The 25,173-nt window shown below is 43.1% G+C and overlaps 1 protein-coding gene across 3 annotated transcripts in view; it reads right to left on the reverse strand.

Moving 5' to 3' along the window:
- SGMS1 (sphingomyelin synthase 1) overlaps window positions 1-25,173 on the reverse strand; it is a 113,238-nt gene that overhangs the window by 23,674 nt on the left and 64,391 nt on the right. Inside the window, exon 1 of one of the 3 annotated variants that reach the window (XM_060241253.1) lies at window positions 18,457-18,479. The exons of the other annotated variants lie outside the window; for them this stretch is intronic. The gene's annotated coding sequence lies outside the window, so the exon portion shown is untranslated. Of the gene's footprint in view, window positions 1-18,456; window positions 18,480-25,173 lie in introns of those variants that run through there. 3 annotated transcript variants of the gene reach the window in all.

Raw genomic sequence — 25,173 nt, forward strand, 5'->3', positions numbered from 1 at the left:
AAGGGGCCATGTGTGTGCACCACTCATAGGTGTGGAACACTGCTCCAAGTTTAGAAGATGTTGGCAAGGTTGGTATGAACTCCATGCGGTAAGAGGTTGTACATGCCCTCTTCCACTTTGCAGGACATCCACAGTCTACTGAATAGTGGTGCCTGCACATTTCATGAATTAAAAAATGGTTAAATGACAGGAGTCAAAGGGCAGGAATAAGTGGACAGTTCTCACAATGGAGGGAAGCAATCAGTGAGGTGCCACAAGGATTGTTATTGGGGCTGATACTATTTAATTTATTCATAAATGGTCTTGATCTAGGGGTGAGTAGTATAGTGGCCAAGTTTGCATGTGACACGAAATTATTCAGGATGGTAAAAACTAAAGCTGACTATGAAGAGCTCCAAGAGGACCTGCCATCCAAGTACTAAACAGGGCAGACCCTACTTGAGCTTCCGAGATCTGACAAGACCAGGATAGCCTGAAGCATCCAGGTCAGGGTCCAATTTTATTACCGTCCCACAACCCGGATATAATCTCTCTGCTTACCCCCTCCCCATCTGTAATGCAGAGATTTCAGGGCTTTTGTTGTAGCAGGAACTCCTTTGCATATTAGGCCACACACCACTGATTCAGCCAATCCTCCAAGAGCTTACAGGGTTTTTAGTACAGGGCCTACTGTAAGCTCCAGAAGGATTGGCTACATCAGACAGGTTTGGCCTAATATGCAAAGGAGTTCCTGCTACAAAAAAATCCCTGGAGATGATAATAGTGGACAGTTTTTCTCTACGTTTCCAGCACAGGGAGTGTTTGTAGGGCAATTTAACAGTAGTTTATCTTTTCCCCACACACAAGGAAAGTGAGACCTGAGTTTGAAAGAACATGAACTACTTCAGGAGTGGCCAACGGTAGCTCTCTAGATTTTTTTTTGCCTACTACTCCCATTAGCCCCAGCCATTGGCCATGCTGGCTGGTGCTGATGGGACTTGTAGGCAAAAAACATCTGGAGAGCTACTGTTGGCCACCCCTGAACTACTTTGTTGGCTTCTGGTTTTAGCTTGTGCTGCAAAATCACTGCAGAAATAAAATATTTTCTATTTTCTTTCCTGTAAGCATCCATCATTGTTACCACTCTAACAAAATATAGACAAGGCTTTAAAATAACACAGTTAATCTTGTCTGTACGCAGAGGAACTATCAGTTTATACTCTCTTATATCTAATCAGGGAAAGTGCAACAAACTAATCAAGCAGCTTCCAAGCTCCCTTTTGCCCGGATATGCTGAAGGCCCGAGGAAAAGAGCCCAGCAGCCTGCAAAAGAACAATTAAGCCTTGGGGGCAAATATAAATCTATCTTTTGGCCTGGCAGAGTCAAATGCATGCCATTAGCGGGGGTTTCTGGGTAAACCAATTTTATTCAGAATATTTGCCTGAATAAGAAAAATAATCAGTATACAGTGATAGTATCCATTCTCAGGGGGGAGGGGGAGGTACAAAGGCAACAGACAAAACAGATGGCGTTTTTAAAGCTCTTTAATGCTAGATAAAATAAACTCTCCCAGATTGGTGACCAGCTCAGTAGAAGGCATCAGCGTACCTATTTAACATCAGATTCAATTTGTGTACAACAAAGCTGCAACAGATGAATGTGACCTTGTGACTTCAAAACTGCCCGTCTTACAAGCATCAAGGGCTGCATCTATTTACATTCTGTTGATCAACATTTCCCAGTCTTAATTCCTCATGAGGCTGAGGAAAAGGTCTACAAATAAGTCTGTAAGTGCCAGTGATGTGTGTGGCACTCTAAGAGTGACAAAGAACAACAACCCATTTTAAGAGAATAATCAAAAAGGATTCTATGTAAACAGTACTGACTTCTACACACACATGCTGTGGTACTAATATCAATAGTGTACTATTAAAGCTTTTCTCAGAAAATCCATTTGGTGTTACTTCACATTTCTCCAATGGTTCTTCAATATTATTATTAGACAATCCAGCAGTAATGCCAAACACAGCAGATTTGCCATTGTCAAAACCACAGCAGATGCAGGCTTGCAAGTTCAGATGGAAATGTTTTATAATCCAAGGCAGAAACCACTTGATGTATCATTCTTTCCAATGGAAGCATCTTCCACACTCCCTTATACACAGCAAGCCAAGTAACTCTAATAGTTGAGCTCCAACAGGTTCAACGAAGCTGGGAACACAGTCACTAAAAGATGAATTCTGAGTTGTTATAAGGTGGCTTGAGAAAGAACCATCCCATGCAAAGGGAAATTCTCACCCATTCTTTGGAACTTTGTTGAACCAGTTTACTTCTAACCTTCATGCTGGGATGGAAGGCAGGGTCTCTCTTGATCATAAATATGTTTCTCTCCCTACATACACACACAGCACACACAACAAACTCAGGATTGAAGGAAGAAGTCACAATATATCCCGTGCAGCAACCAAAGCTAGTATTAATATACCACCAACACGAGATTAAATGCCTCCAAAAGCAAAGGGAGAAGCATTTATTCCAAACCACTGATCCAGAACACTGATGATCAGTTTATGCCACCAATGCTACATTGTGCAGCAATCCCAACTGGGAATAAACACATGCTTTTAAAAAAGAAATTTACTTTCTCTGAATTTTATGACCCTCTGACCCTGTTGCTTGCCCCATACACACATCCCTATGTAAAATAACTGCAAGGTAAGGATTCTGAAGAATCATTGTATCTGAAGAAGTGGACTTCAGACTACAAAAATTTGCACTAAAATAAGTAAATCTTGTCTTTAAAGTCCCACAAGGTTTCTGTTTATTTCTGCTGCTACAAACTAATAAGCAACCCCTCTGGAATCACAGAGTGACAACTCCTAGCCTGACATTGATACTGAAGATGGAATAAGAATATAAGTAGAGTGACAAAACAAAAAGGGAAGTACCAAAACCAGTTCAAGTAACGAACCCCTTGAGAACGTACTCAACATTTCCACTAACCAGAGCTCAAACAAAAACCCACCTCCCATAATAAACTATATTGATGTTTAAAAACTTACAAATACACATTAGGGAAGACGGACACAAAAACAAGGAAGCAGCAAACTAGTTTGTCACCCACCTTTCACCAAGCCTATTTCAAAAGCTTGCAATGAAAATATGAAAATCAAAACCATGTACAGTAGCTGTAGTGTTGGATTAGCAGCTGGGAGGCTCAGGCTCAAAACATCACTCTGTCACAGAAGCTTGCTGGATGACTTTCTGCCAGTCACAGCCTGACCCACCTCACAGAATTCTTGTGAGAGTAAAATGAAGGAGAAAAGCATGATGTAAGCTCCTTTTTCACTTCCAAAGTAGTGGCTTGCATGAGCATCCTTTCCCTCCCTTATCTCAAAGCAGCATGTTTAAGCATGATCAGTCTATAGTAAAGCAATGTAGGGGAAAATAACTGATGAGTTTCAGCTATGCTGTCATCTATCAATTAATCCATTCGAATTATGTTATAGGCTTTATAATCGCTCAGACTTCCCTGAACTGAGCCACTAATCTGCTGACACACTATTATTTCAGTGGGGAACGCAAGAGAGCATTAAACAGACAAAGGGGTTGGAAGCGTAAGCTTACCATGAATACAATCAGTGGAAACTTGATTCATTCAAAAAGTATGCCACAGCTTCGTTTTCTTGCAGAATTTTAAACAACATGGCCTACTTTGGGAACAACCACCAGCGCATGATTACTTTCAGGAATCTTTTTTGCCCTCTGGTGGTTTGTCTTAGGTCAATGGTTTTCAATGCACAAGGATAGGCTTTAGTAAGGAACACCAGACACTTACCAGAAGGGGCTCAAACATCCTTCTAATCCTCTCCTGGAACATATATATATTTTAAATTCCAGAAATCAGACAGCCATACTTAGTGTTGACTGTAAGAGATACAGAAATGGAATTATGCTCTCTTTTTCGATCTCACACTTTATGGTGGTAAATCACCTAAGTCTAAAGAACCCATTCAGTTCGTCAGGAGACCCTTGGCATTCTCTGGAGCATGGGTCATTTTGTAGAAAAAGAAGTGCCAGAGCTCATTAGCACAACTCCTTTGCATATGCCACATCCCCTGACATCACTGAAAGGTGTACTAAATTATATCAGCTCAGCATCTACCTTAAAAATGCTTTTTGAATTATGACTGTCACAATCAAGACTTTTTTTGTAGCAGGAACTCCTCTGCATATTAGGCCATGGTGTAGCCAATCCTTCTGGAGCTTACAGGAGAGGCCCTGTACTAAGGAGGATTGGCTACATCATGGGTGTGTGGCCTAATATGTAAAGGAGTTCCTGCTATAAAAAAACCCTGGTCATAATAAAACCTTACTCCCATCATACTTTTAAAATCACTTTCTCCTATGTGGCCACAGTGGCATGATGAAGATTTCAATCTGTCTGCTTTATATGTTTTGGTTATTTTCCCTTTTTTTGTAGGGAAGGATATTAGAAAGTTTGTCAAATCTTGGAGTTCACCAAAATTCTCAGAGGGGGTTAAAAAACAATGGAGCGCAGAAGCAAGTACCTTTTTGGAGGGTGGGAGAAAGAGCACAATAAAATTTAGAGGTTCTGCAGCTCCACTCCTGTGAGCTCCTGCTGAAAATGAGAACTGCTCTGGAATACTTCCCATCTAGAAATCAAGAAGAAATGTGTAAAATGAAAGTGTCCAGGAGGGCATTCCTATAGGAGACCGTGGGGGGGGGGGGTGTCACACGTCATATTAAAAGTGGGCATGCAGTGCTCCAATTTGAACCGCTGAATATTGATTCAACGCAGAGCCGATCAGATGAACATCTAAGAATGCGACTCGTCCTGATATCGTCCTATTGTTGAACAATCAGATATACTGAATGCTATCACGCTCTTTTCTTGGAGCATGTGCACAACCAATCAAGCAGATTCAAAGTCGTCTCACTCTCATTCAGTTGCTGAGCAATCATACGGTGATTCCTGCCATGGTGTTTTCATTAAACATGCACCCAAATGTTGGGAGGTGGGGAATCAAACGTTGCTTCAAAGGGGGGGGGGGAGTTTCCGGAATTAACGTTGGTGATTCAAGCTAGGGGACTGCCAGGAACTACTTTTCTGAAAATGGGCAGTGACAATGATATCTGGAAATCCTCCACATTGAAAAAAGATTTTTCCCCCCCTTGTTCTTCCACTCACGTGGATTCTGTGTTGATCAGAGAAGCTGAAGCCTCGCCTCAGATTCCCAATGATCTGGTTGTGCGCATGTCTCCTGGGGCTTTTTTTTTATTAAAAAAAATTATTAAAAATTTATTTTAAAAAATATTTTTTTATTAAAAAAAAAGTGGGAGGGGTGGAAGGCAGATGCCAAACATCCCAAGGGGCAGTATCCCGCATGAGCTATCCAAACAGGAATAACCCAAATGTGTGCCATTTCTTCAGAAAAGGACCGGACTTTCTCCGGTGTCTAATAACGCCGACATCAAACCGGGGCAAGTCGGGATGCTGACGAGTTGCATTCGAGGGACAGATGTGGTTGTCTGGACGTGCTAATAAAATCAGAATGGGAACTGTGGGTAAGACAGAGCTAAAGGTGCATGTGAACGCACCCAGGGATGTACTAAAACAGAATTGTTCAGAGGGGTGCTTTTTATGAAGGGAATGGACGTAGTTTCATTGAAAAAAATTGTAAGCCATTCTTTTTCTTTCTTCTCTCCATACTTTATGTCTTTGGATATATTCATGTTTTTATTTCATTATTTCTCTGCATAATCCAGTTTCACTGTATTGTTTATTGTATGCATTATACTGGACTCCATTGCATTCTTTGATTGCTGCCTTGAGCCTCAACAAGAAAGGAGCAGGAAGATGAATGAAGTAAGTAAATACATAAACCACAGTGCATTGTTCTTTGGCTTAATAGCAGCTCTCAGCACAACAAGGCCTGTATCCTGTTTTCAAGGAAGTTTTGACCCGAGAAGAATTTTCACCCTGGTCCTCATTGCTAAGACAACCAGTTCAGTCAGCTGTCCTGCAGCAATACTTTTCTAGTAAATTAGTATAAGCATGCCAGTACAAACTGCAGCTTTAAAATAATGTAACAAAGACAACATACACCCCTAGCCTTATTGTTCCTTTTCTATAAAAGGTTAACTCAGCCTTCCATCCTTCTGAGGTAGGTAAAATGAGTACCCAGCTTGCTGGGGGGAAAGTGTAGATGGCTGGGGAAGGCAATGGCAAAACATCCTGCAAAAAGCCTGCCGTGAAAATGTCATGATGCGACGTCACCCCAGAGTTGGAAACGATTGGTGCTTGCACAGGGGACTACCTTTACCTTCTACCTATATAACGGTAATAGAATTGGCTGTCTGGGATCAGATCTTTGTATAACATTTCTTAGATTGTGCCACTAAATTCCTTGATGAATAAAGAGCTCAGATGTGAAGTTGTACATCTGCTGTCAGATATTCCAGTGTACTTTGCTCATGTAATGCTGCTGGTGATTATGAACTGTAACCATCCTGTGCTGTGAGTCATTTTGCCACTAAATGGATTTCAACACTTTGGCAAGGGGGGGATTGATCCCTCAGGCCTGAAGTCTGACATAATGCATTAGAAAGCAAACTGCACATGCTGTGATTCAAATGTTCTTAATTCAAGATAATTTAGTTAGATTGTAATTTATGGTGCAGTGACATCTTGGCCCTAATACACTAGGAACTAGGTCATGTTTAAAGTAGCCATCTCTGTACATTTAAAAAAAATATTCTGCCAAGAACCAGGTCTCAAGAAAGGCAGGACTATTTACCAAAGGTTTTGAAATATGGAAATTAACATCTAATGCTAATTATGTATTACTATGATGTATATTACAATTTATCCCACCCTTCCTCTATGGAGCTCAGGGTGGCACATGTGACTCTCTTTCCCCCTCCAATCTATCTTACAACACCACCTTTGTGAGGTAGTTAGGCTGGGACAGACAGTCTCACCCATGGCCACACAGTGAGTTTCATGGTAACACTCTAATGTCTACACCACACTGGCCTACATGGTGGAAGAAACCCTGTCCCCAATATGGAAATAACAATACTTGTTCACATTATCTCTCTTATCCTTAGGAAAAAGCACTTTACAAATGTACTAACTATGAGATCCTATGCACACTTACACTGAACTTTGTGGGACTTATTCCTGAATAACCACTCTTAAAACTGGATCAACAGTGTGATGCGGTGGCTAAAACACAAATGCAATTTTGGGCTGTATCAACAGAAGTATAGTGTCCAGATCAAGTGATGTGATGGTATTGCTTTACTCTGCTCTGGTAAGATCTCATCTGGAGTATTGTATTCAGTTTTGGGCACCACATTTTAAGAAGGATATAGAAAAGCTGGAACGGATCCATTGGAGAGCGACAAAGGTGTGAGGGGTCTGGAGACCAAGTCCTATGAGGAAAGGTTAAAGGAGCTGGGGATGTTTAGCTTGGAGAGGAGGTGGCTGAGAGGTGATATGATCACCATCTTCAAGTACTTGAAGGGCTGTCATATAGAGGATGGTGTGGAATTGTTTTCTGTGGCCCCGGAAGGTAGGACCAGAACCAATGGGTTGAAATTAAATCAAAAGAGTTTCCGGCTCAAATTTGGAAGAACTTCCTGACCATTAGCGCGATTCCTCAGTGGAACAGGCTTTCTCGAGAGGTGGTGGGCTCTCCTTCCTTGGAAGTTTTTAAACAGAGGCTAGATGGCCATCTGACAGCAGTGAAGATCCTGTGAATTTAGGAGTCCCTCCATCCACCAACCCCCTTCTACCTGTATGGCCCCTCCTGGCAGTGGCAGCCTCGCTCTCCTATCCACTCTCACGGCCCCGCTCTCCCCGCCACCGTTGCTCTGGCAGCCTCTGATCTCCCTGCAGCTCTGATGGCCCCTGCCCCCCTCTGCGGCCCCTCCCCCTTCCTCCCACCTGATGAAGCCGGCTTCTTGGGCTCTTTCAAGGCCCTCCCCCCGGCTGATCACCTGATTGCGGGAAAAGCAGTGCCAAGGCCAGTGGCTCCACTGCCTTCTCCTCACTTCCCTTCCACTTCCCCCCATCCACCAGCCTTGGCACTGCCTTTCCCTGCGATCAGCTGATCAGTGGGGGGGGGCAGCCTTGAAAGAGTCCCAGGAGCAGGCAGGCAGGAAGTAGGTAGAACGCAGCAGAGCTGCCAGCATCGGTGCTGCTTTTCCGAATCAAACAGGTGATCAGCGGGGGGTATGCCTTGAAAGAGCACCAGGAGCACCAGGTGGGATGGAGGGAGGGGAGGTGCCATGGAGGGGGGCAGAGCCGCCAGAGCAACCGCTGTGGAGAGAGTGGGGGCCACCAGAGTGGTGGGCCCCTCCACCCAGAATTTTATTTCAAGGGCCCTGCATCTGAAATTTTCTGGCTATGGGCCTGGGAAGGGGGACCCCATTCCACAAGCTTTGCTCCACTTATTAATTTGGATGCAACGCTATACATTCCTCCCTTACCACTTTAAAGTATATTAAGGACCTTTGAAATCCTGCTCATTCTCTTCTCTCAAAAACACCTCTATGGTGAACAACGTACACGTTCCCTTTCTTTTGGGAAGTCTACAAAGTATCTTTCTCTCCTTTTCATACCCTGTGAAAATACATGGCCTTAAAGAGGCATTCATAACAAAAAATATTGGCCATTACTTCCAACACAGAATTTCCACCTTCTTTGACAGTTTAAAGGTAAAGGTAATCCCCTGTGCAAGCACCAATAATTTCCAACTCTGGGGTGACATTGCTTTCACAATGTTTTCATGGCTGACTTTTTACGGGTGGTTTGCCATTGCCTTCCTCAGTCATTTACACTTTACCCCCAGCAAGCTGGGTACTTACCACAACATTAAAATATTAAGATTTCGAAGCACTTCTACAAAGTTGTAACAATACAAACAGTGACTCATTATATCCACTTAAATTGACAGCATGAGCCAAATAGATTGGGAGGGAGGAGAGCCAAGGGGAAACATGACCAGTGAAAGTTATTTAGTACTTATTCATTATTTTCAGTGGGTCACAAAAGGATTACTTTTACCCTTCACAAGTTAGAACATGTCAATTCAAGAAATCTGAAACCAAAACAACACAACCCTTTCTTTCCAAAACTATTCATACTGTCAGTCATAATTTTACACAAAGGCTTCTGAAACTGAAAGAACACTCTAGAATATTTACCTAAAATGTCATTGTAACCACCACTTAGGCAGGGAAGCACAAACTGAAGTTATTAGTTGGCAATATACTAAAAAGCATACTGCTTTAAAGTCAAGGGTGAAATCATCTACAACCCTCAACAGGAGAATTCTCCAAGCCAACACATCCACAGGAGAATAGGCTGCCACATTCTTTCCTGTTTGGCTGCTTTTACTTAACTTACAGCTCAAATGCAATTACTATTCATTTTTAAAAGACTACAGAATTCTATTGCATCTTATATAGCGGAAAAAACTTGAGGTAGGAGAGTGGGGGAAGAGAGACACAAAACTGCTAAGCAAATTTCTTTTTGTCAAAAGGTTGTGCTCTTGCAGAGCTAAATGCTAACTTTAACAAGTTAGCCGCTCTGCCATGTGACATGAGAAGGTAATTATTCTACAAACTTAAGATGGACTAATGACCACTCTAACCCTGCTTTGTAGAAACTATCTATTAAATTCACTTCAGCGTAACTAACAAGCTGTAATAGTTTATCATAACATAAGGAGAAACAATTTAGAAAATGGTCACATGCTTGACCTAGGATACAGTAGTTTCAAAAGCAGTCCTTCTGTCCCACACCCACAGCATGTTTTAAAATTCAAAAGCAGCTTGGCATGGGCCACAGAAATAGGGCGGAGGCTACTGCTTGGGGGGGAGGAAATCTCTGCCCCAGTTAGTCACATAGTTTTTATGAATTGCGGTGAGGACTGGAGCTAAGTATTGCAGCTTATAATTGAACCTGTATATTTTTTTTACAGGCATTTACACTAACACGAATTCCTGTTTGACTGTAAACAAATATTATAGTTCAAGTCAACCACACCATCATCACATAGGGTGACCACGTCCTCCCTAGACACCAGTGAAGACTTGTGGGGTAGGACTGCCAGCTCCAGGTTGGGAAACTCCTAGAGATTATGGGGGTGAAGTCTGAGGAAATGGCAGAACTGAGCCAGCTGGGCTGGGAGAAAGAACCAGAAGAAGAAGAAGATATTGGATTTATATCCCGCCCTCCACTCCAAAGAGTCTCAGAGCGGCTCACAATCTCCTTTACCTTCCTCCCCCACAACAGACACCCTGTGAGGTGGGTGGGGCTGGAGAGGGCTCTCACAGCAGCTGCCCTTTCAAGGACAACCTCTGCCAGAGCTATGGCTGACCCAAGGCCATGCTAGCAGGTGCAAGTGGAGGAGTGGGGAATCAAACCCGGTTCTCCCAGATAAGAGTCCGCATACTTAACCACTACACCAAACTGGAGAGCTGCTGGCAAGGTGAGGGTTTTTTTTTTTTAAGCTTTCCTAAGCTGTTAAATTATTCGGGAGCATTAATTGAGGTTGCTTTCTGAGAGGGCAGAGTTTGAGGGTGAGTAGGTGCTTGTAGCCTGCTGGAGAATTGTGTTTTTGTTTGTGTCTGCTTAGATTTTTTTTTTCTGGTCTGTTGCTCATTGAACAAGGTCTGTTTGCATGGCCCCATCCTCTGATTGCTATTGCTGGGAGCCAGGGGGGTTGACCTTCAAAATGTACATGGGGCTGCCCTTGTCTCAAACCCGGAAGCTCCAACTAGTGCAGAATGCTGCAGTCAGGTTGTTAACAGGTCTTTCCCTATGGGAGCACATTCAACCTGTGCTGAAAACGCTGCACCGGTTGCCCATTGCATACCAGATTCGTTTCAAGGTGCTGGCTCTTACCTTCAAAGCCTTATATGCCCATGAATCTGCATACCTCAGGGACCGCCTTTCCCCACATGTTCCCCAGAGAGCACTTCAGTCTGGGTCAAAAAACCTGCTATCAATCCCCGGCCCTAAAGAGGCCAGGCTCATGACAACTAGTGCTAGGGCCTTTTCTGTACCAGCCCCACACTGGTGAAATGAGCTCCCGGAGGAGGTCAGGGCCCTGCAAGAGCTCGTACAGTTCCGCAGGGCCTGTAAGATGACACACTTCCACCAGGCATTTGCAAGTTAGATCACTGGCTACTATAGTCTCCAAAAAATATCTGGACCACCTCTTGCAATCTGCTCCATACAGAACATCTGGACCATTAAGATCTGCTTTACGGAGAACACCTAGCTGGAATAGCAAGACAACACACTTAAGAACATAGCACCTGAAATGAAATATCAGTTTTTATGTTTTAAATTGTTTTTACTGTTTTAATGTTTTATTGTATGCTTGTATTCATGCATATGCATGACCATGTGAGTTGCCTGAGCCTGCCTCGGCAGGGAGGGTGGGATACAAATTGAATTAAATAAATAAATAAGAGGTGTAAGCCTCTGGGGGATCAGGCCTGGAGACCCTACATCACTTTACATACCTTTAAAATCACTAACCAGTTATGAAGGCTGAAAGTCAGCAGCGGGAGCAGGGGCTATCCGGTGTTTTGCAGAGAGTGCCACATGTACAGTTATCTACCCACTGGATGGAAATTGTGGGTGTGTGCTCACTGCATGTAGCTTGTTGCTCTCGGGGAGCAAGTTCATTCCCTTGAGGTTAAGACTGCCAACCTGGAGAAGCTGAGGCAGAGAGAGAGGTATGGAAAAGAGACCCTCAGGGACCCTCAGGTAGGGAAAAGAGACCCTCAGAACAGTCCTACTCCTGTGCTGACAACTCCTCTGCTGTTGTGGAGAATGAGAGCCTCCAGATTGGAGGGCATCAGTCTGAGCAGGAGGGATGTGATCCCTTAGAAGGGACCTGTTCCTTGGACAATGGACCAATATCCTCTCATACTGAGAACACCCTTGAGGGGATGAGGGAAAGTGGGCTTCTGGTAGTGGGTGATTCAATCACTAGGAATATAGAGAGTGGGGTCTGTGACAGGCATTTTGACCACATAATAACTTGCCTAACCCAATTTGAAGGTTGCGAACATAATGCAATGTCTAGATAGGTCAACAGTGCTGGGAAGGAGTCAGCAGTCATGGTACATGTTGGCACCAGTGATATTGGGGAATGTAGCTGCGTGGTCCTGAGGGGGAAAAAATCAGGTTACTAGGCAGAAAGTTAAAATCCTGGACCTCAAAGGTAGCATTCTCAAAGGGGCACTTGGCCAGTTCTGGGGTCTCAGTGTGTGGTTGAGAAAGTGTTGCCAGAAGAACAGGTTTAGATTTGTAAGACACTGGGGACCTTTCTGAGACAGGCCAAATCTATACAAAAGAGATGAGCTTGCGGAAAGGGCAGGATATATAAATAGAAACAAAAAACTCATGTCAAGGAAGCTATAAAAAGTAAAGATTTCTTTTAAAAACTGGTTCAACCCCAATGAACTGAACAAGAGGGGCCACAGGCTCTGGCAAAAGAAATATGTCAATAATTAGGCATGCAAAAACACATTTTGAAGAGCAAGTTGCTAAAAGCATCAAGAGAAACAAATATTTAAAAATAAATACCCAAAGCAGGAAATCAGCCAGAGAATCAGTGGAGACTTTAGATGACAAAGAAACAAAGGGATTGTTTGCGAAAGTGACTAGTGGTGCCCGCATGTTTCATGAATTAAAAAATGACAGAAATCAAAGAGTAGGAATAATTGAACAGTTCTCACAATGGAGGGAAGCAATCAGTGGAATCCCACAAGGATGGTTATTGAGGCAGGTACTATTTAATTTATTCATAAATGGTCTGGAATTAAGGGGGCGAGTAGTGTAGTGGCAAAGGTTGCAGACAATGCAAAATTATTCAGGATGGTGAAAACCAAGGCTGACTGTGAAGAGCTCCAGGAGGACCTTCACAACTGGGTGTGTGGATGACAATGTGGCAAATGAAGTTCAGTGCTGGTAAGCATAAGGTGCTGCACGCTGGGTCAAAAAATCCAGACAAGTATAGGCTGATGGAGTCTGAACTTGCTAACACTGAGAGGAGGTCATAGTGGATAGCTCAATGAAAGAGTCAACCCAGTGTGCTACAACAGTGAAAAAGGAAGCTCTATGTTAGGGATTATTAGGAAAAGCACTGAGAATAAAACAGCTGATACTGTATTAGATCTATGGTGTGGCCTCATCTGGAATACTGTGTACAGTTCTAACCACTGTATCGCAAAAAGGTTATTGCAAAGCTGAAAAACTATAGGAGGTTGACTGAGATGATTAGGGGGTTAGAGCTTCTTCCTTATGAAGAATGGATGAAGAGTTCAGGACTTTTCAGTTTAGAAAAGAGACAACTAAGGGGAGACATGATAGAGGTTTATAAAATTATGCACAGGGTAGAGAGAGCTGACGAAAAGATATTTTTCTCTCAAAATACTAGAACTCAAGGGCATCCAATGAAACTGATGGCGAGTAGGTTCAGGAAGGAGAAAAGGAAATACTACTTTACACAGAAAGTGATTAAAATAAGGATGTAGTGATGGTCAGCGGAATAAACAGCTTTAAAGGGGAATTAGATAGATTCATGGATATGTCATCCCATGGCTACTTGCCATGGTGGTTGAGGGGAACCTCCACATTCAGAGCCCACTAACCCTCTGAATCTCGGAGTCAGGAAGCAACATTAGGGGAAAGCCTCAGCCATTATGCCTTGTTGTTGGCCATCCATAAGAAGTGGTTGGCTACTGTGTGAGACAGGATTACCTCAATGGGGTAATGCCACAGAGCCCACCCTTCAAAGCATCCATTTTCTCCAGAGGAACTGATCTCTGTAGTCTGGAGATGAGCTGTAGTTCTTGGCAATCCCCAGGTCCCACCTGGAGGCTGGTATAATAATAATAATAATAATATTTAATTTGTATCTCGCCCTCCCCGTGGCTCACATAGCATAACATAATATACAAGGTGGTTCACATAGCATAATATAATATACAAACATTACAATAGTTAAAAAACAAACTGTTTACACAACATATTACAACTCACTTATATATACTATTATCATACATTAAAACTATTGAATTTAGTTCCATCAAGTTAGTTTGATGCTACAGTCACGATGTTACCCATCTTACAATTTTTTCGTGACGACGGTACAATAGATTCCACATTAAGAAAAACCCAGTTGAAAGATGGTAGTCTTGCAGGCCTTGCGGAACTGGGCAAGGCTTCGCAAGGCCCGCACCTCCTCTGACAATTGGTTCCACCAGTGGGGAGCTGTAATCGAGGAAGCCCTTTCTCTTGTAGCTTTTCAGTTTGGAGAGCCAGTTTCGTGTAGTGGTTAAGTGTGCGGACTCTTATCTGGGAGAACCGGATTTCATTCCCCACTCCTCCACTTGCACCTGCTGGCTTGGCCTTGGGTCAGCCATAGCTTTGGCAGAGGTTGTCCTTGAAAGGACAGCTGCTGTGAGAGCCTTCCTCAGCCCCACCCACCTCACAGGGTGTCTGTTGTGGGGGAGGAAGATAAAGGAGATTGTGAGTCGCTCTGAGACTCTTCGGAGTGGAGGGCAGGATATAAATCCAATATCATCTTCTTCCTTCGACCCAGGGATTGTCAACAGATTTTGTGAACCAGATCTCAGTACCCTCTGGGGAATATATGGGGAGGGACGGTTCCTAAGGTAGGCAGGTCCTCAGCCATATAGGGTTTTAAAGGTAATAACCAGCACCTTGTAATGAATCCGGTACACTAATGGCAGCCAGTGCAGTTCCCGCAGCCTCGGCTGTGCTCCCACTTAGGGAGCCCCAGTAACAGCCTGACTGCCGCGTTCTGCACTAGCTCTTCCTACATAGCCTCACACGGCCGTATCATTGCAATCATAAAACAAACCAAACTACAGTTTCCCTGATTAATAAATAGCATCTTTGGGGTCTCCAGGAATCTCCTGGGGTGAAATGCATTGCTTTGTCACACTATATGGCACCACACCAATCTGTTAGCTAACTTAACCACACTCACACTTCCCGTTTTCCTGAGCAAGGCTAGGGTTATGCAATACCGCAGAGATATTTCACATTACCACAATCAGCCTTTACACTGCCCTGCTGTTTCTAGTAATATGAACCATTTACTGCCCTGATCTTAATTTCTCCCTTTACTTGCAGCGCAGGCATCCGCCTGGCTACAGAGGAAGTTTTCTCCAGGGAACACCTGGTACTATTCACCCCACTTTCCCTCATAAACTCTCTATAAGATGTTCTAGTCACTTCGTCTCGAGTACGCCGCCATTGCCTCTCTAACCGTCTGAGCCCTCGTTTCAGCTGCTGCAACTTCGGGGTATACCACGGGGCCAGTTTAACATGAGGGCGCAGAGGGTGCCAAGGTGCTATCTCATCAATGGCTCTGGAGAGCCAGCCCTGCCAAGACTCAACCAGGTCATAAAGAAAATTGCCAGGGGGCCAGGGATCCCATAGAGCCGTTTGGAACCACTCAGGATCCATTAGACTCTGCAAGTGAGCCAAAATAAGCTTGCTGCCCAAACGGGCTTGGGGTGGAACATTCACAAGAGCCTTGAGGGCAAAGTGGTCCAACTATGGCACCACCTCTGCAGTAATATCGTCCACCAAAACCCCAGCCGCAAAGACCAAATCTAACATGTGCCCCACCTGGTGAGTGGGCGATGTAACGAATTGGGAGAGTCCCAGTGTTGCCATGGATGACACTAGGTCCATCGCCTTACTGGAGGCCACGTCATCAGCATGGACATTGAAGTCACCCAGGATCACAAGACTTGCATACTCCAATGCCCAGCCTGCTACGGCCTTGGTCAGGGATGGTAAAGCGCTGGCGGATGGTACACCAGCCATATCGCCAACCCCTCCCCAATGTCCCACACCAGACCGACACATTCAATACCATTGATCTCTGGGACCGGGAGAGCCCTAAAGGAGTAAGCCTCTCATATGAATACAGCCACCCCTCCTCCCCGTCTGCTAGTCCATGATTGGTGAAAGACCAAGTAACCCGGGGAAACCGTTTGGGAAAGGGCCACAGTGTCTCCCTCTCGCACCCAGGTCTCAGTCACACAAGCCAGGTCCACATCCTGCTTGAGCAGGAACTCTCGGAGGACCGAGGTCTTATTATTTATGGACCTGGCATTGCATAACACCAATGACAGAGGCGAGTAATTCAGCCTGACCCCACTACCTGTCACCATTGGGATAGGACACAGACCGGAAGGCGGCCGAGCACCACCTTGTTTCAGTCTACTTCCCTTATATCGATGTCTGTTCCCACTGTCATACCTTCCCCTCCCCAGGAGTATTGGAATCCTCAGGCCAGTCATCTCCCACTGGTATCCCTATCTTCACTTCCTAACTCGTGTAGTACTATAGTGAAAATGAAAGAGCTGTGCTTGAATACTGAGAATCAGTCATGGACAAAGGCATATAGATGTTAATCAGAATGCACAATGAGCAGAGTAATGGAAGCCTCACAGGGACAAAAGTGAAGGTCATCGAAAGTGCCGTCAAGATGACATGGCAACCCCACCTTGGGCAAGAGACATTCAGAGATGATTTGCATTGCCTGCCTCTGCATCATAACCCTGGTATTCTTTGAAGGTCTTGAACATCCTTTTGACACCTTATCTTTTCCTGTTTTCTTTCTTTCAAGCCTTTGAATCTGCTTTGCCCTTTCACCTTCAGCATGCATTCAACATGAATTGCTTTTGCACATTTCCTCCAACTTGTTAGGCCCCACAATGCTCAACGTACAACACTCTGAACTCATCACTGTGCCTCCATGACTGTCCTTTTAAATTCATTGTATTGAAGTTAAACTATAAAGCTTACTTCACGTTACGATCTCTCCTTATGTTACAAAGCTTTTCAGTGCAGCCTGAAACAGCACACAGGGTTTTGCTTTCTTTTTTGGAAGCCAACTGATTTTATTTTTAATCAGTCTGTTTACTCACTGGAGAAAAGTTCCAATTCTCCAAAGTAAAGGTTCTTGTCATTTAGGAATTGCAAAACTGCAGCAAAAAGTAAATTTACAACAGATTTATAAAAGTTTGAATTTGAATTTTAAAGGTAACTTGTCTGCTGTGTTTTCAGATATAGCTTTTTCCTAGTGATTTTTAAATGCCAGGGGTTTTTTTTACATTGTAATATTATTTTATACAGAAAAGATTTAAAATATGTTCAGCTTCCACAAGAATCTATAACAAATCCTGAAGACCCCCCCAGGCACAGTTTATATCCAAGTGAAAAAGCTGCATTTGCTAAATGGGATAATGTCATGCTGATAAGAGTATGAGGGAAAAAAAGATTACATTTTCTGCTTTAAAAATGTTCATTTATCCACAGGTGAGAAATGCTCCTAAGAACTGCAGAACTGCCTTCTTACAGACCAGTCTTAAGCCCTTCTAAGCCCCCTGATTTCAACTGAATTAGAAGAGTATAGTCTACATAAGACAGCACTTTCAGTGAATCATTAATACAACGGACTTTAAATTGTAAACCGCACACTAGTTTATGATCCACAGAGAACTAATACACTACAAGGCGTTGGCACAACCTGCTTCAGACACCTACACTGCATTTAAAGATGCTAAAAATACGTAGTACTCTTCCTATTTCCTATATATACAATTATGACAGTTGTCATAATCCTATTATGCAGTGAGTCACCTAGTGACTATCAAAGAGGCATCATCAGCCAGGGCAAGTTAACTATAGCAACATAAGAGATCCCAAGACTGGGATGCTTTATATAGAGATTACTGCTGACAAAACATAAATGAAGATGCTTCAAAAAGGAAAATTGTGCAAATTTATTCAGAAATGACACCTTTCCCCAATAAAAGATTAAAAAAAGACAAAAAAAACCCCTTCAGGGCTACATAAAGATCAACAATGGTTGTAACAGCCATTATAAAATTAATATATATTCTGTTTGTTTAAAATAAATAAATAAAAGTAATATGTTTGGAACTATATTAACCTTGAATTTTAATTGAATGTGCTCTAAAACAGTTTTTCATTTTAATTTCTCAAACCTTCTGCTGTATGTTTTAACATTCCTAAGTACTCAAGAGGTCTACTGAATACTGAAATGTGTACAACTATTCCAGTGTTAACTGAGGAAACTTTGTTCTCCTCCTCCTCTTCTGATTACTGCCTTTCCTGTATGCATGCAAAGGAGACTTCCACAGACTAATTTTTAGATGTAGTCCCATGTGCCTTTCACGCTTTAGCAAAAGTATCCCTGCTGTGTTAAAAGAGAGTCTTCAATCTCTTTCCTTTTGATTTTGTCAGAAACGGGGAATTGCATCAAAAGCCAACAGAGAAAGCAGCAAACCAACAACCCAAGTTGTAAATTATATATATGCCTAGATAAAGCTCTTAAATAAATAATTCTTACCGAAGTCACAGCTTACTCTCCCAGCTGCATTTCTCGGCGTACAAAGCAATGTCACTAGCTTTTAAGCAAAGAGGAGTAACACCATACTGGGAAATCCAGTTCATCTGCAGAAATCCTGTAACTTATGTAGGAGGAACTATTTCCCATTTTAGAGAACTTTAAGCCTAACACAGTTCACCATTGCTAGATCTGTTTCACTGCAGTCTGCAGAGACTAGAGAATGGGACCGAGAGTGCCAATAGAATGTAGATTTCCCAGTATGTTGGGTGTGGCCATCAGCTAGCTCTGTTTTCCAGAGCTTAAAAATAAAAGAAGCAATTATAGGATGAAAACAAATTTATTCTCATTGTTTCCAGAAAGTGTAGTTCCCCATCCCCAAGCATTTACAGAGCAGCCATTGATATTATGGGCTTTGTAACTTCGATTTCTTGACCTTAAATAAAATTACGTGAAAGTCTAAAAATTCATTCCAACTCCTAACCACAAAAAATGTTTGCACATGCTCAAGTTACAAACTGTCATCTCATAACACAGTATTCAGTGACTGTACACAGAACTGTACTTTGTTTTAAAAACAAAACCAATGTATACAAAAGAAATACCATATGACTAAATCACAGAGAAAGAATGAATTTATAATGGAGTCCGTGGAAAGATAATCCTCTTTTTGAACTACTCTGACAACACCATTAATCCAGAGAGAAAGGGAGAGAGGCTTTATAGGTGAGCTATATGGCAACAATGATCTTAGAAATGCTCTCCAGCGCAATGTTACATGCAGGGCTTTTTTGGTAGAAAAAACCCAGCAGTAACTCATTTGAAAATTAGGCCACACCCCCTGATGCCACCATTGTTTTGTGCAGGTCTTTTTGCAGAAAAAGCCCAGGAGGGATTCATTTGCATATTAGGCCACACCCCCTGACACCAAGCCAGCTGGAACTGCATTCCTGCTCCAAAAAAAAAAAAAAAAGCCCTGGTTGTATATACAATGACTACACAGGTAAATACTCCCATCTGGAGCCACAACCAGTGGTAGTATTCTAACAGCATAGTAGCTACTGTCAAAATATTGATGCTTATGAGAGTTAACAGACTGATTAAGGAGGTGTGAAGGGGTAAAAATAGCAGGCAGAGCATGAAAACACACATGCTACAAATCATTCAGGCATTCTGAAATAGGCGGCCAAAATCAGCAAGAACACACAAAAAGATGATAGCCACATCATATATGGTGCAAATGAGCATAGGAGGCTCATTCTACTACCAGCTAGAAAGGGGGAATTAGTAGCTAAGAGCTCTGTAAAGCAGTAGAAAGGAAAAAAACGGAACGTCAAGACAAACAGTACAATAGACTTAGAAGGGTATACTTTGGTTTATAGTTGCACTGTTAAATACTAAAATGTAGACATTTCCTACAAGACATTATCAAAGACATACTTCTACTGAAAAGCATCTATGTATTTTGGTAAAATACAAGACTAAGTAAAAGAATTCAGCACAGAAAAGCTGTGCAAAATAAATTATGCTCATATAGTAAGAGTATATATGACTTCTCCATTATGAAGTGTACAAGATGATGCATGATAATATAAAACTCATAAGGAGGGACCCACAAGAACTTGTGGGGGGTTTAATCCCCACCATTTCTTCATTCCCGCCTCCTGGCAGCCCCCATATCTTCTCCCTTTTTCTCTGCTTCCTTCCCACCCATCAGCCAGCCAACCTTTAATCTGCCCCATTCTCTGCTAGATCTATTTACTTTATTTATACCCATCTTTCTCCCCACTAAGGATCCAAAGCCACTTACATTGTTCATCTGCATTTTATCCTCCAACAATCCTGTGAGGCAGGCTAGGAGTGTACCATTGGTCCAAAGTCTCCCAATGAGTTGCCAGAGCAGAGTAGGGATTTTAATTTGAGTCTTGCCGGTCTTAATCTAAAACTCTAACCATAATTTATCCTGGCTATCATCAGGTGGCTGCAAGTCACCTGGTAAGAACTTGCTCACAGTTGCTGACAGACAGGCCCTGATGAGTCCTCCCCTCAAAGACTAAAACAGGAAGCAATCTGTCTGCTGTATTTTACCTTAACAGAAGGTTACAAACAGTCTTCAAGGAAAGTCCCACATAGAGACCACCACCACAACATTAATTAAGAAGTGTGGAAGGAAGCTGGCAGGGTGCCTTTTTTTTTTGGCTGAGTTTTACTCGAGATAGGATATGCATTTTGTTTCAACTCTCTTTTCCAGGATTCTGCTACTTTTTATAAGGGTTACTACATGACCAATGGGGCACTTACAAATGTACTGCGGACAGGACAAAGGTTAAAAGATTAGTCATGCTAAGAAGGTATGTTCTCTCCAAGGATTACATCCCAAGAAGGCTGAAGGATTAGCCACGTCTCAAAGGTAGCATAAACTCCTATGCACTCTCTGAACCTTAGACTTCAGACAGCATCTCATATCAGATACAGATCTCAGCCCTAGTCACTTACTGATAATAGGCAAGCCAAATTCACTGAGCCTTTCATCATGTTTATTAACCAGAACCGTAAGACATCCACAGTCATGATTTAATAACCACGCAGTTTTAACTAACCCCACAAAACAGAAAAATTCAGAAGCTAAAAAAGAATTTCCCACCTATATAGACAAGCAGCAATTTCTTTAAATTGATCAAAGGATTTATGTACTTGATGATCTCAAAATATTCAGGGAATAAAACCTTTACAAAACAAAAAATAAATAATTTTATTGTTTTATTTAAAATATTTATATCCCATCTTTCCACAATGTTCAAATCATCTTCTAAAATAAACATATACAGCAAAAAACAATTAAAATGCACAAAACAACGTACATCAAGTTACTGGCAACGCCTGCAACCTATATCACCATGAGCTTCCAAACACATTCCTTAGGTACTTAGGTCAAAGGTGTATCAAAATAATTCTGCTTTGCACCTTTTATGGAAAAGAGAGTAGGTGGGAACTTTCTATACCATCTTTGTTTGGTTGTTTCAAAATGTAGGCATAGCTTCAGAAATAAATCACTGTAGTTGATTACCCTCCTTAACACTGCAAAAAGTGAGGCCCCATGCCTCTGGAATCAGCTCCCAGAGGAGGTTCCTGAGGACTGGAAGGTAGCAAATGTCACCCCCATCTTTAAAAAGGGTTCCAGAGGAGATCCGGGAAATTACAGGCCAGTCAGTCTGACTTCAATACCGGGAAAGTTGGTAGAAACCATTATCAAGGACAGAATGAGTAGGCACATTGATGAACACGGGTTATTGAGGAAGACTCAGCATGGGTTCTGCAAGGGAAGATCTTGCCTCACTAACCTGTTACATTTCTTTGAGGGGGTGAACAAACATGTGGACAAAGGCGACCCGATAGATGTTGTTTACCTTGACTTCCAGAAAGCTTTTGATAAAGTTCCTCATCAAAGGCTCCTTAGAAAACTTGAGAGTCATGGAGTAAAAGGACAGGTCCTCTTGTGGATCAAAAACTGGCTTAGTAATAGGAAGCAGAGAGTCAGTATAAATGGGCAGTCTTCGCAGTGGAGGACGGTAAGCAGTGGGGTGCCGCAGGGCTCGGTACTGGGTCCCATGCTCTTTAACTTGTTCATAAATGATTTAGAGTTGGGAGTGAGCAGTGAAGTGGCCAAGTTTGCGGATGACACTAAATTGTTCAGGGTGGTGAGAACCAGAAAGGATTGTGAGGAACTCCAAAGAGATCTGTTGAGGCTGGGTGAGTGGGCGTCAACGTGGCAGATGCGGTTCAATGTGGCCAAGTGCAAAGTAATGCACATTGGGGCCAAGAATCCCAGCTACAAATACAAGTTGATGGGGTGTGAACTGGCAGAGACTGACCAAGAGAGAGATCTTGGGGTCGTGGTAGATAACTCACTGAAAATGTCAAGACAGTGTGCGTCTGCAATAAAAAAGGCCAACGCCATGCTGGGAATTATTAGGAAGGGAATTGAAAACAAATCAGCCAGTATCATAATGCCCCTGTATAAATCGATGGTGCGGTCTCATTTGGAGTACTGTGTGCAGTTCTGTTCGCCGCACCTCAAAAAGGACATTATAGCATTGGAGAACGTCCAGAGAAGGGCAACTAGAATGATTAAAGGGCTGGAGCACTTTCCCTATGAAGAAAGGTTGAAACGCTTGGGACTCTTTAGCTTGGAGAAACGACTGCGGGGTGACATGATAGAGGTTTACAAGATAATGCATGGGATGGAGAAAGTAGAGAAAGAAGTACTTTTCTCCCTTTCTCACAATACAAGAACTCGTGGGCATTCGATGAAATTGCTGAGCAGAAAGGTTAAAACGGATAAAAGGAAGTACTTCTTCACCCAAAGGGTGATTAACATGTGGAATTCACTGCCACAGGAGGTGGTGGCGGCCACAAGTATAGCCACCTTCAAGAAGGGTTTAGATAAATATATGGAGCACAGGTCCATCAGTGGCTATTAGCCACAGTGTATGTGTGTATATAAAAATTTTTGCCACTGTGTGACACAGAGTGTTGGACTTGATGGGCCGTTGGCCTGATCCAACATGGCTTTTCTTATGTTCTTATGAGGTGCGGGCCCTGCGGAACCTTGATCAGTTCCGCAGGGCCTGCAAGACCGCCCTCTTCAAACTGGCGTTTATGAACGGCTGAACAATAAGTGTACAATAAAGGAAAACGCCAGAATGGTCCGGTTCAGGGATCTGTTATTATTATACCAACTGACAGGTATAGCGTCAAACAACAATGTTACTGTCGGATTTAGTAATGTTTTAATTAAGTATTGATTGGTTTTAATGTTAATTTAATGTTTTTATTATTGTATTGTTTACTCTCAGATGCTGTTAGCTGCCCTGAGCCTGCTTGGCGGGGGAGGGCGGGATACAAATAAAATTTTACTTACTTACTTACTACCTGGTCACTGGAGCTGGCTCACAGGACCATATGGAGGAAATCTGCCCACTATATATGTGTCCTACACCATGATGGGCTTTAAGGCAACAACCAGCTCTCTCAATTGTGCCCAGAAGCAAATATATAACCAGTGAACAACCCTTGGCACTTACCGTGAGGGGTCCTTCTCCTAAGAGGACAGGAGGACATCTTGGGTGTTTCCCACCGTCCAATCAGGGAGGCAGGAATCTTAAAAACTTCCTCTTCCTGTGGCTGTGGGAACCACCCTTCTTCCAGTTCGGGTGACTCCGATAAGCAGTAAGAAAACTCTTGTATCTAACGCTCCTATGTAACAGGAAACTAACCGTCGGTCGGGAAAAAATGTGGCATTAGCCTCCCCGACCGACTAGAACAAACTCTTATAGAAAATTACAGGTAAACCATAGGTAACAGATATCAGCAGGTAAAAACAGCTATAGGCGAAGGATACAGAAGAAACCAGATACAGAGAGATGCTGCCCAAGGTAGGGCGATAGAAGGGAGGGCAAGATGTCCTCCTGTCCTCTTAGGAGAAGGACCCCTCACGGTAAGTGCCAAGGGTCGTTCTCCCTAAGAGGCGGAAGACATCTTGGGTGCTCCCATAGCAGTATGTTAGTCAGGATGGGATCGCCCTACTCAGGCAGTACATGTTGCAGGATTCGTCTGCCAAAGGCTGCATCCGCCGACGCGTACACATTCAGTTTATAGTGGCAGATAAAGGTGGAGATAGATGACCACGTAGCTGCTTTACACACCTCCTCGATGGAGGCGTTCTTATTAAAAGCTGTATTGGTAGCTGCACTTCTAGTCGAGTGCGCAGTGATCTCTGACGGTATCTGAAGGTGTAATGCCTTATACACCTCCATTATACACTGCTTGGTGGCGTAACTAATTGCTGACTTGGACATTTTCTGCCCCAATCTGGGCGCTGCTATGTTAATGAACATGGAATCTGACTTGCGAATAGATTCAGTTCTGATAAGGTAGACTTTAATTGCTCTTCGCACGTCTAGAGTATGCCATGTGCGCTCCTTGGGATGCTTTGGATCCGGACAAAAAGATGGCAGGTTGATTTCTTGGCTTTGGTGAAATCTAGAAGAGATCTTCGGTTGAGAAGTAGGGTCTGGATAGAGAACTACTTTGTCCTTGTGGAACACTCAAAGCTCTCATTTAACCGACAAGGCTCCGATCTCTGACACTCTTCTGGCCGATGTTATTGCCACCAGAAAGATGGTCTTCATGCGTATCATCTTTAAAGGCACTGATATTAAAGGTTCAAATGGTGGACCTTTTAAGGCCGAGAGCACTAGATTCAATCTCCAGGTAGGGAAGCGATGTACTTGTGGTGGAGAGCTCATAGAGGCTCCTCTAAGGAAGAAGAAGAAGAAGAAGATATTGGATTTATATCCCGCCCTCCACTCCGAAGAGTCTCAGAGCGGCTCACAATCTCCTTTATCTCCCTCCCCCACAACAGACACCCTGTGAGGTGGGTGGGGCTGGAGAGGGCTCTCACAGCAGCTGCCCTTTCAAGGACAACTTCTGCCAGGGCTATGGCTGACCCAAGGCCATTCCAGCAGGTGCAAGTGGAGGAGTGGGGAATCAAACCTGGTTCTCCCAGATAAGAGTCCGCACACTTAACCACTACACTAAACTGGCTCTCTGGATGTAATGGGTCCACAATTTTTCTCCGACACCACCTGTGAAAGGGTTTCCAAGACATGTCGTAAATCTGCATTGTGGAGTCCTTTCTGGAAGCTAGGATGATATTCG

The sequence above is a fragment of the Heteronotia binoei genome, chromosome 6 (assembly GCF_032191835.1).
Source record: "Heteronotia binoei isolate CCM8104 ecotype False Entrance Well chromosome 6, APGP_CSIRO_Hbin_v1, whole genome shotgun sequence".
Lineage (NCBI taxonomy): Eukaryota > Metazoa > Chordata > Lepidosauria > Squamata > Gekkonidae > Heteronotia > Heteronotia binoei.